Raw genomic sequence first — 16580 nt, 5'->3', positions numbered from 1 at the left:
AAATCTTTTATAGGCAGAAGGGAGCAGGAACAAAGAAGTTATATTAGGCAAAAAAAAGTGGTTGGTTATTGCAAGGTTACTTTTCCTTAGATGATGGCAGGTGTATAACAGGCAGATTTTCTAACTAATACTGATCAGACAATACCTGATTGACTGGCTTAAGATTCCATTACAACCAAAACTGTAATTAAGTATTAGTTTAGTGATATGGGGCTTAGTATTAGCAACCCCATTTGGGGTCTGTTGTCTTGCCCTTAACTTCTCCAAGTTGCAATTTCCTCTTCTATATTATGGAAATAATATTGGTGACCCCCTTGAGGGTTATTGATTGAATTATATAAGGTATGTGAAATTTTAACTCAGTGCCTGAAACATACACAGTCAATGTCGGTTCATATTTTTATAGCTTATCCAGTACCTGCTAAGATTAAGGTGCTTCCCACCATGATGTAAATATCCTGATTTTATATTAGCTAAGTGCATATGTCTTTGAAATAAGTCCTAAAAAAGCATAGATTTCCTAGTTTTTAAAAACATTTTGGAGAAGAGATTGAATCAGTCATACAAGGAACCAGTGGATTAAACTGTTGGAATTCAGAGGCGATTCTAATCTAGGCATCCTAGATGAAGATTCATGTAAAAAAACAATGGGAGAACATGGGAACTCACTATGCATTCTAAGTTAGCTTAGACTACTGTGACAAAATAACACAGATCAGGTAACCTAAACAACACTTATTTCTCACAATTCTAAGGACTAAGAAGTCCAAGATCTAGGTGCTGGCAAATTCAATTCCTGGTGAGAACCCTTTTCCTGCTTTGTAGATGGTCACCTTCTTGCTGTATTTCTACATGTCAGAAACAGAGCTCTGGTGTCTCTTTCTCTTCTTATAAGGACACAAGTCCCATCATGGGGGCCTAGCCTCATGACTTCATCTAAACCTAATTGCCTCCCAAAACCTCACTTCCAAAACCACCACATTGTGGGTCTGGGCTTCAGCATATGAATTTTGGTTAGGGGGTGGGGAGATACAAATATTCAGTCCAAACATATACTCTTATGACTTACAGTTTCTATTTAACGAATTGTCATGAACATTTTTTCTTGTCAATAAATGTCTGAAAACATGAAAGAAAAATCTAGAAAAAGACTTGCTCAGAGAGTTGGGTAAAAATCTGGAAGTATGCATTGTATTTCAAGTGATTTGAGGCAATTTAACTGGTTTGAAGTTTATGATCAAGTTGTTTTCACAAAGAGCAGCACTGGGAACAAAGATCAAAGGGTTAAGGAAAAAGGTTTATCAAACAGACAGAAAACTTACTGAGTAACTTAGGTATAACAAACAAAGCCCAGTAATTGTGTGAACACATTTTCAGACTAAGTTATCCCAAACACAGGTCATGGGAGTGGGAGACTTTCATCAGCAGTGGTCCATTAAGGGGTGGGAGACCCTGGCTTGCTGCCATGCAGTGTCCTAACCAGTTTGTAGATTAGATATGTGGAAATCTTCACTTGAGGGGGTGCTTGGGTGATGCAGTCAGTTAAGTATCCGACTCTTGGTTTCAGCTCAGGTCATGATCTCATGGGTCTGGGAATGAAGACTTGTATCAGTCTCTGCACTCAGCATGGAGTCTGCTTGGGTTTCTCCATCCCTCTCCCTCTGCTTCTTACCCAGTCATGCTCTCTCTATCTCTATGAAATAAATAAATAAATCTTTTTTTAATGTTAAAAAAAGAAAGAAAGAAACAAATCTCCACTTGAGGCAAGTCATCTCAGGCAGATAGTACTGTTACTGTACGAACGTAATTTTCTCAACTTTGAACTCCAGGAGCAAGGCTTACAGGTCATGTTTTACAGTTTGTGTTTTATATTTCTCTTAAGATCCATCATTTTCTTTTGATTGAGAAGAAAAAACATATAATATTTCTTTCAGTTTATTAAGAAAACAGCTTACTGTAAATGGAATACACCACAATTCTCAGACTAAAACAGCTCTGAAATAATATATGATTACTTATTTAAATTTTATTGTGACTAAACCTATTATCCTAAAAGATGTGGTTAAACACATAAATAGTCATTTATTTATTTCTTTTCATATTTATGTTGCCTTGTCCTCACATTCATAATATTAATGCTGCTATATTTTCTCTAAAATTTGAAATCATTTATATATTAATATCATACTAAAGCTTTTGAGGGAAAAAGTTGTAAGATTCATATTTATATGTGAGTGTACCTGAGAGGAAAGAAAATAAATAAAATATCTGTCACATATACAATTTATGAGATCTTTTTGAATAAGAAATATTATTTTATAGGTCCTGGTTTGCAGATTTGTAAATTTCTTATTTTCTAGATATAGAAAAACCTATTTTTACAGACAGTTTTATGAGAATAAGAAATACATAATACCATAAATTGGAGAGGATTCAATAATGACTATAATAAGCACCTGATTTACCCAGAGAAGCATTGGGAAAAAGAAAATGACTGAAAAAATAAAAGGCATAGTCTTCACTTTTGACCTCAAATCTCATCTTTCATTTGAGAAATGCCCTGTAACTACTTCCAAATTGAATTTCCTTTTGGTTAAATGTCAAATTTTAACAATAAATTTGATTTTTAATGTCCATTTATAAAGAGAAAATGTAATTTTATTTGATATTGTCCTAAGGTTTTTCCAGCTTCTAAGAAGTTACACAATTTTAACACAACCTAGACCCACAACCATGGATGAAACACATGGTTCAAATCATGGGATTCAAAGCCTCAAAGATAATGTATGAGCATCAAATAATGTTGAAGTAATTATTTGTAGGGAGAAATGGCAGATCATGCTAACTGTATTAAAGCCATTGTGCTATAGATTACAGTAAGACACAAGCAAACTCCCCATATCATTATTCACCACGGGTATTTAAGCAAAGTAAGGAAAAGAGAAAAACAAACAAAAAAAAGAGCAATAGCCAATATGAACCTATTTTTGAAAGTCTGTGACCAAGCTAAGACCTCTTTGTCACAAATATGGAAAACTGGTATAGCAAACATGAGTAACCACCAATAGGCCATTGTTTAGCAGAGGAGACAACAAGAAAAATGCCAAGGTTGATTTTGGATTATTATAAATTTCATTTTATGCTGCAGAAAAATTAAGACACTCAAGTCAAGTGTCTATATGTTCTTTTTACTGGGGGACAAGTTTATGTAGCATGACTAGAATATGAACATTTGGAAAGGTGGGAGAATAATATTTTCCACAATAGTTTTTTTTTTTTTTTATATTGAGCACTGAGGAACTTGGTTTTGAACTCAACGTGCATTGTAAACAATTTAATTATTCTGAACATCTATATTCTTTTTCCCAATTTATATGGCAGAAAAAAGAGAGAGATACAGCTACTTGTTTCAGATTTTTGTATTTTCTTGTATACAGAAATTCCTTAGATCAAGGTGATGATTTTTCTTTTTGTCTCCTGATTTCTTTCTTAAATGAGCAAATAAGATTATTTACAGAAGGAAACCTTTATTTGTTAGACTTCTTTAGTCTAGCAATAAAAGAAGATAAAAAACAAGTCCACAAAATAAAATTTCTCTGACACTGCGTGTTCCTATTTACTCTTCAGGAAATCCAGTCTTCCTCAATTTCCTCCTACCTAATTTTGAGAGGTTCCTGAAGTGTCGATGCTCCAAGAAGTTAGTTGTCACCATGACTACAGCATGATTTTTAGCATTTTGTCTTTCTTTTTTTTGCTCTCTGAATATGCCAGTTATTGCTATCGCTAAAGTGTCAACTATGCCATCAGTACCTACCAGAAAGACAACTCCATCGGCGACCACCACAGATTTAAACATCTGCCCTGGGGCCTGACCTTGGTGCTAAGGTCTATACCAATTATTACTGACTGCTAATGTTGAGGACCTCATTGACTAGACCAGGAATGCTGCCAAATATGCCATCCTGTCTCCATCCATTAGCATAAATGTCATCTCTGATCCATGCTCTCAAATTTTTAAGATCTTACATTATGGAAAAACATCTATTTCCCTTCTCTGTCTGTCTATTCCTCATCCTCTCTGTCTCTGTATTTTTCACTGTCTTTTTTTTAAACAAAATTTATTTTGTTTTAGATAATACTTCAATATTTAAAAAGCTAAAAATTTAAAATTCAAAATACGTTGACTAGGTTTTTCTATATACTGTATTTATATAATGATTCTGATTTTACCTTTCCAAGAGCAGTTGCCCAGGATGAAGGAAAGGCAGTCTGTAATAATCTCTGAGGCTTGTACTGTCTTCTCAGGCCAGGTGTCCCATAGCAGAGCAAAGAATTAAAGTGAAGAAGTAAGTGTCCCCTCTTCTCCTTTCTCGTTTGCTTCCTTTTGTTTTAGGGAATGTATAATTATAAATATATAACAAATGCATAATTTACATAATTTATAATTATAAATATAACAAATGCAAAATCAGAATTGGATATAAAAAGCTAGATGACTATCCCAATTCAGAACTGTGTTTCATTAGAGGAGCCCTAGCATAGACAGCTCATGAATTGCCTCTCATCTACAGAGACACTGTGACAGAAGTCAAAGTCACATGTAAAAGTCATTTGCAATCTCTGAGTAAAGGCACAGCTAGCATCAACTGGGTAAAATGAGGGCATTTGACCAGATGGTCTGTCACATGGCATCTAGTAGGGAAAGGCTAGCTTCTAAGCACAGTTCCTCCAGACTGGAAGGACTTGCCCTCTCTCTAAGGAAGATTCTGGAAGGAAAGTCTATTGTACTGTGGCACCAAATTTCTGATATAAAAAAAGAACTATATTGAGAGTAAAGTAGATCAACAAAGTGAAAATTTTTGTCATACTTGTGGGATAAATTAATACTCAATAGTTTAAAGTTTATGTATGCTATAAAACTATGGCAAACTATAGTCTTAAATAAACCAAAGACAGTCTCATGGTGTTATTAAATTTGAGTAAGCCCAGTGAATTACTAAATTCTGAGAGCCCATAATCTGCCCATCCATTATATAGTTTTCCCCAGGTCACCTGGACAAGGGGATTTCTTATTTTATGGATGCTCTGAAACACCTTTAAAAAAGACACTGAGAAATTATGACTCAAGGATTTTAAGGCAAAGCCTTATTTTTACAGAATATAAAACACTAAAAGTGTTTCTCCCACTTCTAATAGTTCATTAAGAGAAGCCACTACTAAATCGTGTTCCTACAGCATTTTTGGAGAGCAGGGACATAATTTGCTCAGTCCTTTACCAACACCATATAGGAGTGATGAGCTTCAGGTCTTGGACTCTAGAGATTGGGATGATCTGTAACCTGATACCAGGATGATTATCCTTTTCTGCCTTAGTTATTTGGGGTGTTGCTATAACCTGTTCTCTCTCTTTTAAAGACAACACTTTTCAAATTCTATCTTATTGTTCAGCTCTATTGATGCTATATCCATTTCCACAACTAAAGAGTCAGAGGTAACAGAATCATCCTTCCGTGATTCTGTTTGGGTCTTGCAGAATATTAAGAACAACTTTTTTACAACTCTTGTATTGGTACTGCCCTGTTTCCAATGGCCTCTTTGTACAGCCCAATAAAACCAAAGTGACTTGACTTGCCAACAACTTTGCTTTGGAGTTCCAGAATTTCGCAAATATCTTGGCCTCAGGAATACCGGACAATGTGGTAAATATTTCATTGGAAAGTACATACTCTTCAATGTGCTACAGACATTCTGTGAGTGTGTTGTTAATTTTATTGGACAGTTCAAGCAAGTGTACTTTCTTTTCTTCATTTTTTCCATTCTTTTCCATAATGAAATAAACATTTGCTTTATTTTTCCTTTTTTGTTTTAAATTCCACAGGAGGCCGTTTATAGATTTTCCCCTTAGATTTCTACAAGTCTTCCAGTTGTTTCCTTCGATCTTCTGCTGTGATATTCTTAATATTTGGATTAGTTTGTGTCCCATTTGGGACTCTACTTCCATTTATGGTTGTGTTACCAGCTTGCTTTTGGGAGCTGTCTTCAACATGGAGTCCAAAGTTCATGCTTTTTGTTGATAGTTGTTACTGCATTTGTTCCCATTGGTTCCATTTGTTGTTGTGTTAGGGGTGCTTGAAATGACTGAATTAAAACTGCCAACCATCAAATTAGGCCTTTGGCTTATGGCTTTTGATTCTTGAAGTGCATATGATGTCCAAGATGTAAAACAAGATTGAGTGGATTTCTGATCTTGCTGTGTTTGGATGTCTGTTATAGCTTTTCAGAAACACACAGGGGTTCGTTTTACATTCTGCTTAGTAAGAGTGTATGACTATAATTTAGTTTCATTTGGTTTTTCATATTTATCTTTATTAACCTTTATATCCTTTATGTCCTTGACCACTGATTTCTTTGATGCTTAAGGTCTACTAAGGGTCTGAACATATTGAGAAGGAATTGCTTTTGGGAGTTTTTCTCCCAGTCTTGAAAGATTTGTTCCTCTAGAGAGTTGCTGTGACCACTAGTGGAATCCTAATTTGTGTTTCTCCAATAAATTGTTTATTAGCTCTGTCTTTCAGAACAGCTCTATTCTCCAGGGCCTGTTTATGAGCCAAACTGCTCTTGGTTTGATGATAAGAGTTAGTATTCAGCTTACCTATTGTCCACAATTTAGGATTTGGCTTCCTTTCAGAGTCTGGTAAGATTTGGGTAAGTTCTCTTTGTTCATATAGTTTGGAAAGCTATCCAAGGATTCATTTTCAACATAGTTTTTGTCCACAAAGTCTGCACATTTAGCATTTCCTTGATCTGCTACCTGCTTCTTTTCAGTTTTCAATTTCTATATTTTAAGTAACCCCATGGTTTTTCTAGACAGTTTTCCAGTAGTGGATGATCTATCTTCATGCTGTTGTTAACTATTGCTAGAAGGCTTACAGTTTGATTTAAAAGAAAAAAGTATATCCTGAAGGCAGCCTTTTGCCCAAAAGCTTTGGTGGCTCCAACATTGGCCTCTGGGATCCTGTGATATAGGCAGGTCCAGGCTAGAGTTTAAAAATGATGGGTCCTATAGCTTTAATAGGCAAAGCAACATGATTGGTAACATCCTTTTTGGGTATAACAGTAGATTTAGGAATTGGAAGATTCAGGGACACCAGGATGACTCAGTTGGTTAGGTGTCCAACTCCTGATTTTGGCTTGGGTCATGATCTCATGGTTCTGGGCTCAAGCTCTGCATTGGGGGGTCCACTTTCAGTGGGGATTCTGCTTGGGATTCTCTCTCTCCCTCTTCTTCTGCTTCTCCTCCCCTCTGTGCTCTCTCTCTCTTTCTAAAAAAGTAAATCTCTTTTTTAATAAAAAGGTGGAGGATTCAGGCAACTACTCTTGGTTTTAGATAAGGCTTGATTTTTTGGTACTTAAGTTTTCCCTTGGCTGCTAGGTCTCCTGGAGCTTCCTCTGCCACTCTTTTTCCTTGCCATGACTCCTCTGTGACAATTTTTCTTCCTATATTTTTAGTTGTCTTGTTTTTGTGTCTTAGGACACAGAGAAATGCAAGTGGAAAGTCAAAAGGGATATTTACCCCTTGGAAATTATCTTAGGGGAAGAAATATAAAAAAAAGTTAGTAAGTAGATAATCATTACCTATTAAGTGAATGAAGTGAGTAATGTGATAGAAAATAATAGGTATGGTGGACTGCTTTACATATGTTAGGGAAGCCTTTTTTGGGGATTATTTAACTTGAAACATAAAGAATAAGAAAAGTTAACCATGCAGAGCATTGAATATTCAATTTAAGGCAAGAGCAAATTTATATTCTTTAGGCAAGACAGAGCTAAGTATATTAAAGAACTGAAATGAAGCTAATTCATCATTTAATTTATATAACTTTTAATAACTTTTTTTCTTAGTATTCACTTATACATGTACATAGACCCTACTGTTTTCTAAAATGTTTTAAATATGCCTATATTAAAATGAATACAGTTTAGGCTCAATTGAAGTCCTCTCTATAGGTCAAAATATGTGGGAGTTAAAAAGGCCAAGAAATCCCCAAAGCTGTGAAAACCTAAAAAATTAAAAACAAAACAAAACAGATTAGGCTTTTTAAATGAAACTATAAGAAATGAGGTTTCTGGTCCAGCAGGTAAGAAACTTGGAAGTTGTCACTTCATGCTAACAAGTAGGAAGCTGAACTACTAATAATTTTTCTTAGACCTGAAAGAGAGAAGTGATGCCACAGAGCAAGCCAATACCCCTCAAGCTGGAGAAACCAACAGACAAATATAAAGAATCTTAGTTCACTAGTCACTAGAGTAGGAACTCATGAGCAGAAATCATCACAGGGAAGCAAATCCTGCACTATAAATAATGAATTGCTGAAGGCTCTGGGTGAATAAGTCTGAGAGGTAAAAACTTCAGGGGGCTCAGAGTCCTAGGAGGGGCCCCATGCTTTTGTGAGTTTTACGACCTGGAGCTCTACCAGTTTATTACAATAAGTATCAGAGAAAAATCTCTTCCTGCTTACTGCAGGGGGAGAGGAAAAGGAACCATTTTGAAATACACCAAAGCATTCTATTCTAATATATGCCCTAGGAGAAACTATTTAAGCAAAGCCTAAGCTTCTGTGTTTTATCAGAGCCTAAATAACCTGAGAGGAAGTGTGCTTGGCTCACTTAGTCAGAAGAGTGTGTTCCTCTTATCTCAGGGTCATGAGTTTGAGCCCCACATTGGGTGTAGAGATTACTTAAATATTTTTAAAAATGACCTGATGAAAGAGAAATACCCAACTCTGGTCCTTTCTAGCCATCCTATACCACCAAACGGGTAAAAAGAAAAAAAATGGGGAAACATTGTGAAGATTGCAGTCCAGAGGCTCATACCTTACCATCACATTACTAAAGGCCTATTTACAGTTGTTTCATCATTTCAATTCAACCAAATATTTTTGGATTGGAGGCTTCAACACACCCCTATCAGAAATGGATAGATCAGGGAGAAAATAAGTAAGGACATAACTGAATTCAATATCATCATGAATCAACTGGATATAATGTATACCTCCATTGTACAATGTACTGATCCAACATCAGTAGAATACACATTCTTCTCAAGTTTCTCATGAAGCAATTTCTAAGATAGAACACATTCTGTGTATGTGCTGCCGAAGCAAGAATGAAGATAGAACACATTCTGGGCCATAAAACACGTCTTAATAAATTTAAAATTATAGGAATTATGCAATGTCTACTCTCATATCCCAAGGGAATTAAACTAGAAATGAGTAACAAAAAGACAGCTGGAAAATCCCCAAATATGTGGAGATTAAACAACATACTTTTAAATAGCATATGGCTCAAAGAAGAAATCTCAAGAAAAATTAAAATATTTTGAACTAAATAAAAATTGAAACATACTTTATTAAAATTTGTGGGATGTAGCAAAAGTAGTACTTATAAGGAAAATTGCAGCATTGAATGAATATATCAGGAAAGAAACAAGATGTAAAATCAATTATCTATGCTTTCACTTTATGAAAGAAGAATAATTTAAATCCCAAGTAAAACAAAACAAAAGCAATAATAAAAACTGGAGCAGAAATCAATGAAATTGAAACAGCAGGTGAAGGGGTAAATATACTATGTACTTCCAGAGAATGGAATATTACTCAGTGCTAAAAAGAACTATGCTACTAAGCCAGGAAGCAACCTTAAATGTATATTACTAAGTGAAAAAGACCAATCTGAAAAGGCTACAAACTGCATGATTCTATTTGACATTCTAGTCCAGGCTAAAACTATGAGACAGTAAAAAGATCAGCAGTTGTCTTGGGTTAGTTGGGGAGATAGGGGTGAACGAGTAGAGCACAGAATATTTTTAGGGCAGCAAAACTATTCCATATGATACTTTATTAGTGGAAGCATGCCCTTTACATTTGTATAAACCATAGAATGTAAACACTAAGGGTGAACCCTAATGTAAACTATGGACTTGGGGTGATAATGTTCAAATGTAGGCACATCAATTGTAACAAATGTACCAAACTGACAATATTGATGATGGAGGAGGCAGTGTGTGTGTAGGCCTGGAGGCATATGAGAAATATTTGTACCTTTGCTCAATTTTGCTGTGAACCTAAAAGCTCTAAAAAAAATCTAATGAATTAAAGAACAAATAGAACTGTAAGTACTTATGTTTATTAGGCATCAAACTAATTTAAGTAATCAAGATCAATGTATGACAACAAATCTGAAACACATTATGTTAATGAAAGAAATAGTCATACAAGACCACCTGCTGTATGATTCCATTTATATGAACTGTTTAGAATAGGGTGGTCGATGAAGATAGAAAGTCTATTAGTCATACTCAGGGGCTGGAGACAGGAGAGTAATGAGACATGGCTGTTAATGGATTTTTTTTCATAATTAAAATCTTCTAAAACCAGATACCAATAATAATTGCATAGTTATTTGAATACACTTAAAAAAAACACTGAAATGTACATTTTTAAAGAGACAAATTTTTATGGTACAAATGTAAATTATATCCCAATAAAGCTGTTATTTTAAAAGTTAGTAAAATATAAATATCTTCAAATATTAGAATGTTGTTTTATAAGTGGATAAAATCAAATAGTATAGACTTACAAATTTTTCAGATAAAAACAATGGAATTTTCAAAAGGAACTCAAAAGAAGTCAGACTGTTTTTAGAGGGACTAAAGAGTAAAGAAGAATGTATGAAACAAATTATGATGTTTATTGTATAGATAAGTCACCAAAGCTAATAAGTAAGAGCCAGGACTTTTGCCAAGGTAACAAGGAGAGTAGGTGCCCATGCTGGTACCTGAATTCAGGCCAGTTTTAGCCAATCTCAAAAATATATTTTTCCTCTTGAAGTTGTCCTAAAATTCTTGCATCTTAGCAAATAAATTTCTTTCTCATATTAAATCATATTTCTAGGACACAAATAAAGAATCTATAAGGTGTTAAAAATTCATACTTTTAAAATATTTACACTTCTAAGTTTTTTCCTTCAGGGCAAAAGAAAGTAAAAATGCATATTAAATACTCCAGATAGGTAAAATTTCAAAAACATCCAGAAAATGACTAATAAAAATGCTTTGTAAACAAACAGAATTCTAATCATTGTGACCACAGATTTGAAACTGCTCCTAAGAAACATTTGTTTGTATACATGGCATGAAAGCTGTTTCATTTATTTTGGGTACTGAATTCTGAAACATCTTTTTTGTTGGTATCTGTTTAGTATGAAAAATATCTTTTGGCATGAAAATAGCCATTCATCAGTCCTGTCACAATTAAATGAAGGCAAGTCAATCTCCCTGGATAAAAATCCCAACTTAACAAAAAAGATGCTACATCAATTGTTATTAAAATATATATTTAATTAATTTATCAATTCTAAATGGCCCTCTAGTCCATGTTCTGTGTCAAGTACTTTAGTAAGTTTTAAGACTGTGATATAGACCAACAGAAGATATCTTTAAAGGTCTTCCTGGTTTAGTTGAAGAAACAAGCATGAAAATAAAAAAAATTTGAAATACAACAATTTTAAAGTTGATGCAAGCATACGGTATAGAGAAGGGACACACAAATATATTGAGTGGATAGATGAATGGTGGTGTCGAAATAAAATTTATCAATTAAACAGCTAAGAATTTCTTTTTTCAAAATAAAAAATTTGTGAAGGCTATTGAAACTGCAACTGTTCCAGTTTCAAGTAAAAAGTAATCCCAATACATGAAAAGGGGCTCACCACTACTTATTATCAGGAAAATGCAAATCAGAACCACAGTGAGTAATCACCTCACTCCTATTAAATGACTACCATTAAAAAGACAAGAAGTGACAAGTGTTAACAAGGATGTGCAAGAGAGGGAACATTTGTGCTGTGCTGTTGGTGGGAATGTAAACTGATGCAGCCAGTATGGAAAACGGTGTGGAGGTTCCTCAAAAAAATTAAAAGTAGAACTATTCTATGATCTAGCAATTCCACTTCTGGATATTTACCCAAAGGAAATGAAAACACCATGTCAAAGAGATATCTGCACTCCCCATGTTCATAGCAGGACTATTTACCATAGTAAATAGCCAAGTTAGAGAAACAACTTAAGTGTCCACTGATAAATGGACATGTAAAGAAAAAATATGAAATATTTAGAAATATAATAGAAATAGAAATACAAGAATATCATAAAAATAGAAGGAAATCTTCCATTACTAGCATGAATGGATCTTGAGGGCATTATACTAAGTAAAATAAGTGAGACAGAGAAAGACTAATCCTCTGATCTCTTTAGGAAACTAAAAACAAAACAAAACTCATAGATACAGAGAATAGATTGGTGGTTGCCAGGAGTTAGGGTTAGGGGATGGGCAAAATATGGATAGGTGGTCAAAAGGTACAAACTTCCAGTTATAAATGAGTCCTGTGAATGTATTGTAGAGTGTGGTGACTAAAAGAAAAAAATCAGCCACCCTAACTTCCATGCTTAGAGAAAAAGAAATGAGTGTAGTTTTAGACAAATTAGACACAAAATTATACATAAATTTAACGAATCACATTATCCCCCAACTAGATCATGTACCATATACAAAACAGAACATTTAAGAGTATGAGATTCATTTAAGTGTTTGTAATGCAAAGTATCATAATTTTTCTGATATTATAGTACTTTTCAATTAATATACTGATTAATACCTTTGAGGACATTAGTATCTGGAACATTCTATTATAAGACAAATAAAAGGATGAATAGGGGCACCTGGGCAGCTCAGTCGGTTAAATCCACCCCTTGATTTCAGCTCAAGTCATGATCTCAAGCTCATGGGATCTTGCCCAAAGTCGGGTTCCACATTGGGCATACAGCCTGCTTAAGATTCTCTCTCTCCCTCTCCTTCTGCCCATCCCTACACTCTGCACATGTTCATTCTCTCTCTCTAAAAAAAGAAAAAAAAGAAGGAAAGAAAGAAAGAAGAAAAAAGAAGAGAAAGAAACCAACTATACTAATTTGTAATCTGACTAGGGAAAATCTTTTGTAATAAAAATATGATTAAATGCTTTGGAAGCAAATTTATGTAATTCATAGAAAAATCAGTTCAAAAGAAAATACACAATGTACATAACTTATTCAGATAGACTTTAAATAGTATCTTTAGATAAGATACTTCTGTGTTTTATGTTAGTATTACAGATAAAAAACATAATATTCTGAGGATAATTTTGATAATAGGGGCTAAAAAGTTAAATTTGTAATAGATGTTCTTTAACTTCAAAAATGAAAGAACACATTACATCAATTAATAATTTTATTTTTTATAGCTCTTCTTTATTTTCCTAAACACTACACAGAATGAGGCTAAGTCATTATTTACAAATCAAAATTTCTGACGGTAACCCATAAAACAAAATGTATTGTTCATTAGTCATAGAATTCACTCATAAATATTGCCTATCTAACATAATAAGTCTTAAATTTTTAAATAGCAATAAATATGAGGGAACGAAATTCTGACAAAATTGTACATATAGTAAAAACTACTTTGATTCATGTCAGCACTTTTTACGTAATTCAAAGAATATGAGAAAAACTCTTGTGTTGGTAGCCCACAGAAAACCTGGCCTAAAAATGTTTAATTCAGTTATAATTTGCCAAGACCATCTCCCAAACAGTGTGTGCCAGGATTTCTAAGCCCTAGTCATTATGGAAAAGCTTGCCAAATTATTTATTTCTCTACCTTGTGCACATCAAATATAATTCCATAAAAAATACATAAATTAGGGAAGCATTAAGTGCATTTTTTTCCCACTTATATGTCGCCATTTCCCTCTCTCCATTTAAACCTAAATATATTTATCTTAGGGAAGTGGTTCAAGACAGGTATCCCCAAAATATACTGCTTTAGCATAATGATTATTTTGAGATTAAAGCAATCAAGACCCAGTAGATTCAGGAAAAGCTCTTTGCCATCCCTCAATTGCCTAAAAGGATTTAGATAGAGGACCTGCTCTGGGAAGAGAGCTAGCACCATAGATAGATAGCTACCTTAGGATATAAATTAGATATAGCAGGCAGGGAGGAACCAAGCAAGGCCAGTTTGATCCAAGTCCTCTCTGTCTCATGGTTTCTGAGTAGCCCAGCAAACATTTGCGTACTAAACATTTACACTTTTTCATTCTTGCTGAGGATTGCATTCCTTTGTTTTGAAGACCCAGATCCCTACCTCCTTCTGCTTAGTTTAGAATGACATATATATCTCGTTTTGCCTGGCTTTGGAATTTCCATTACTATGTACATTCCTATATGCTATTAAATTTTATTTTCTCCTGTTAATCTGTCTTATGTCAACTTGGGTCTTAGTCCAGCTAGAAGCACCGTGAAGGGGACAGGAATTTTCCCTCCTTGACATTATATAAATAGACCAAATAGACTATATTTTCTTATATTTAGAATAGACTAAATATTCTTATTTCTATGAGCTTTCTAAGTTTTGAGTTTCATATGAGTCATTTCATTATTCCAAATGCTTTACTACAATTACAAAAGTCTGCAAAGCACTGTAGAATAATAATGGCTTAATTTCTGAATATTATTAAAATGCTGTAATGCTTTAACATTTACCATAATATTTTGGGCAGTATGTTTGACAATATTTATTGCATTCAAATTTTATACACTCATACTATTTTTATTTTTGAAATTTAGAAATTTTATCAAATTTGACAAACTCCATTAGTAATCATGTTTTATTTCTTAAATTTGTTAATACTTGATTATGTTAGCATATTTTCTTTTTTTAAGCATATTTTCTTATATCAAAAGATTCTTGTCTTCTTGCTACAAACTCCACTTAGTTACAGAGTACTTTTTCCCCCTTAGCTAAATTGCTGGATTCTTCTTTTTTTCTAATTGTTAATTTAGATTTTTGCATTAGAATCTAGCTGAAGGCTTGTGGTATTTTTCTCGATTTTAAATTTATCAATTACTCGTTAACTTAAATTATGCTTAGCTTTTTTTTTCTTTCCCAACCTGCTTAAAGCTCAGTGAGTCTCATCAATCTGATAATTTAATTCTTTATTCAACTCATTAAGAGATTTCTTTTTATATTTGTTATTATCTCTTAAGCTCTATCATATTTTATTAAGGAATTCCAATCTTTTTTGTTATTTTTATTGTATCTACTCTCTAAATGGCGTGTTGCTTGAAGTTTTTTTTTTTTCCCTACCATAACTTGTGTAGCTTTATATCTTCACTCTGTCCTTTGAGACATTTCTTCTGCTAGATTTTCTAAATCTGTGAGTGGGTTCACACTATCTTTCAGTTTACTTACTAAAGTATTTACTTGGGAAGTCCTGTTAGCTTAGCTCCAGAAAGCATTTGTGATTGGGATTCACTTGAGTTTTCCTAAAGGTTTTTGTTAATTGTTCAAGTGGCTTTCTGTGTCTTGCAGCAACTCTATTTTGTTGGCATGAAATGTGTTTGTGCTGACTGGATCTTCCTTTCTCTGGCGGTTAGAATCTCTTAGATGATTTGTTATTTTCTCTATCAGCCTTTAGATCTGTTGGTAGGAGTAAACAAGTGGGGGCAGCTTGGTTAGTTTTTACAACCCTGAGCTAGTGGTACAGGGGTAGAAAGGCTGCCAGTCCCCTGCTGAGTAGCAGGATGAAGCCTTTGCTGTTCCCAAGTCTCCAGGCATATTCCCAATTTCAAGAGAAGACATAGTCCAGTTCTTTCTTTATTTCTAAGGTGACACATATTGGATAAACTTTCCCCGATGTCAAATTTTCCTCTAGGAATCTCTGTGTGCCAGGTTTTTGCCGAGAATGTGGGGATTCTATCTTAGCCCAAGGAAGAAAGAATCCTCATTCATTTTTTCTGTCAAGATCTCCTTCAAGCCTAACGCTTCTCCTGTTCCAATCAATGGAATGATTTCAACAGCACACTGACTTGGAAAAGAAAGTAGGCAGGAGTTTGGAGAAAAGGTATAGAGAGTCCCATGTATTAGCTTGGCAGGTCTGCCATTTAAGAGGTACCACAAATGGGGTTGCTTAAACAACAGGAATGTATTGTTTCACAGGTATGGAGGCTAGGAGTCCAAAATTAAGGTTTTAGCAGTTGTTTCTCTCTGAAGGCTATGAAAGAAAGACCTGTTCCAGGCCCCTCTCCTTAACTGGTAGATGGACATTTTCCTTCTGTGCCTCTTTCATCTTCTTTCTATGAATATCTATCTCTATGTCCAAATTGCTCTTTTGATAAGGATACTAGTCATACTGCATTAGGACCCCTCCTAATGATTTGTCTTAACTTGATCATCTCTATAAAGATTCTATCTCCAAATAAGGTCACACTTTGAGGTACAGAAGATTCGAACTCCAAACATACCTCCATTCAGGGGATATGATTCAACTCACAACAGCCATATTTAGGTTGTTTATCCATGATACTTTATTGAATATATTAACTAAGCCTAAATTGGTCCTGATCCCACATATCATAAATGTAGGCAAATTGCAACATAGAATCTGGAGGGAGCTAGAATAATAAAAAGATTCTCATCCAGAGG

At 34.3% G+C, this 16580-nt stretch overlaps 1 pseudogene; it reads right to left on the bottom strand.

Moving 5' to 3' along the window:
- Positions 1-5151: 5151 nt before the first annotated feature.
- LOC100687361 lies at positions 5152-15737 on the bottom strand (annotated as a pseudogene).
- Between the last annotated feature and the right edge of the window lie 843 nt (positions 15738-16580).

Source organism: Canis lupus, chromosome 25 (assembly GCF_011100685.1).
Source record: "Canis lupus familiaris isolate Mischka breed German Shepherd chromosome 25, alternate assembly UU_Cfam_GSD_1.0, whole genome shotgun sequence".
In the NCBI taxonomy this organism is placed as follows: domain Eukaryota; kingdom Metazoa; phylum Chordata; class Mammalia; order Carnivora; family Canidae; genus Canis; species Canis lupus.
This window is presented reverse-complemented; position numbering and strand designations above follow the sequence as displayed.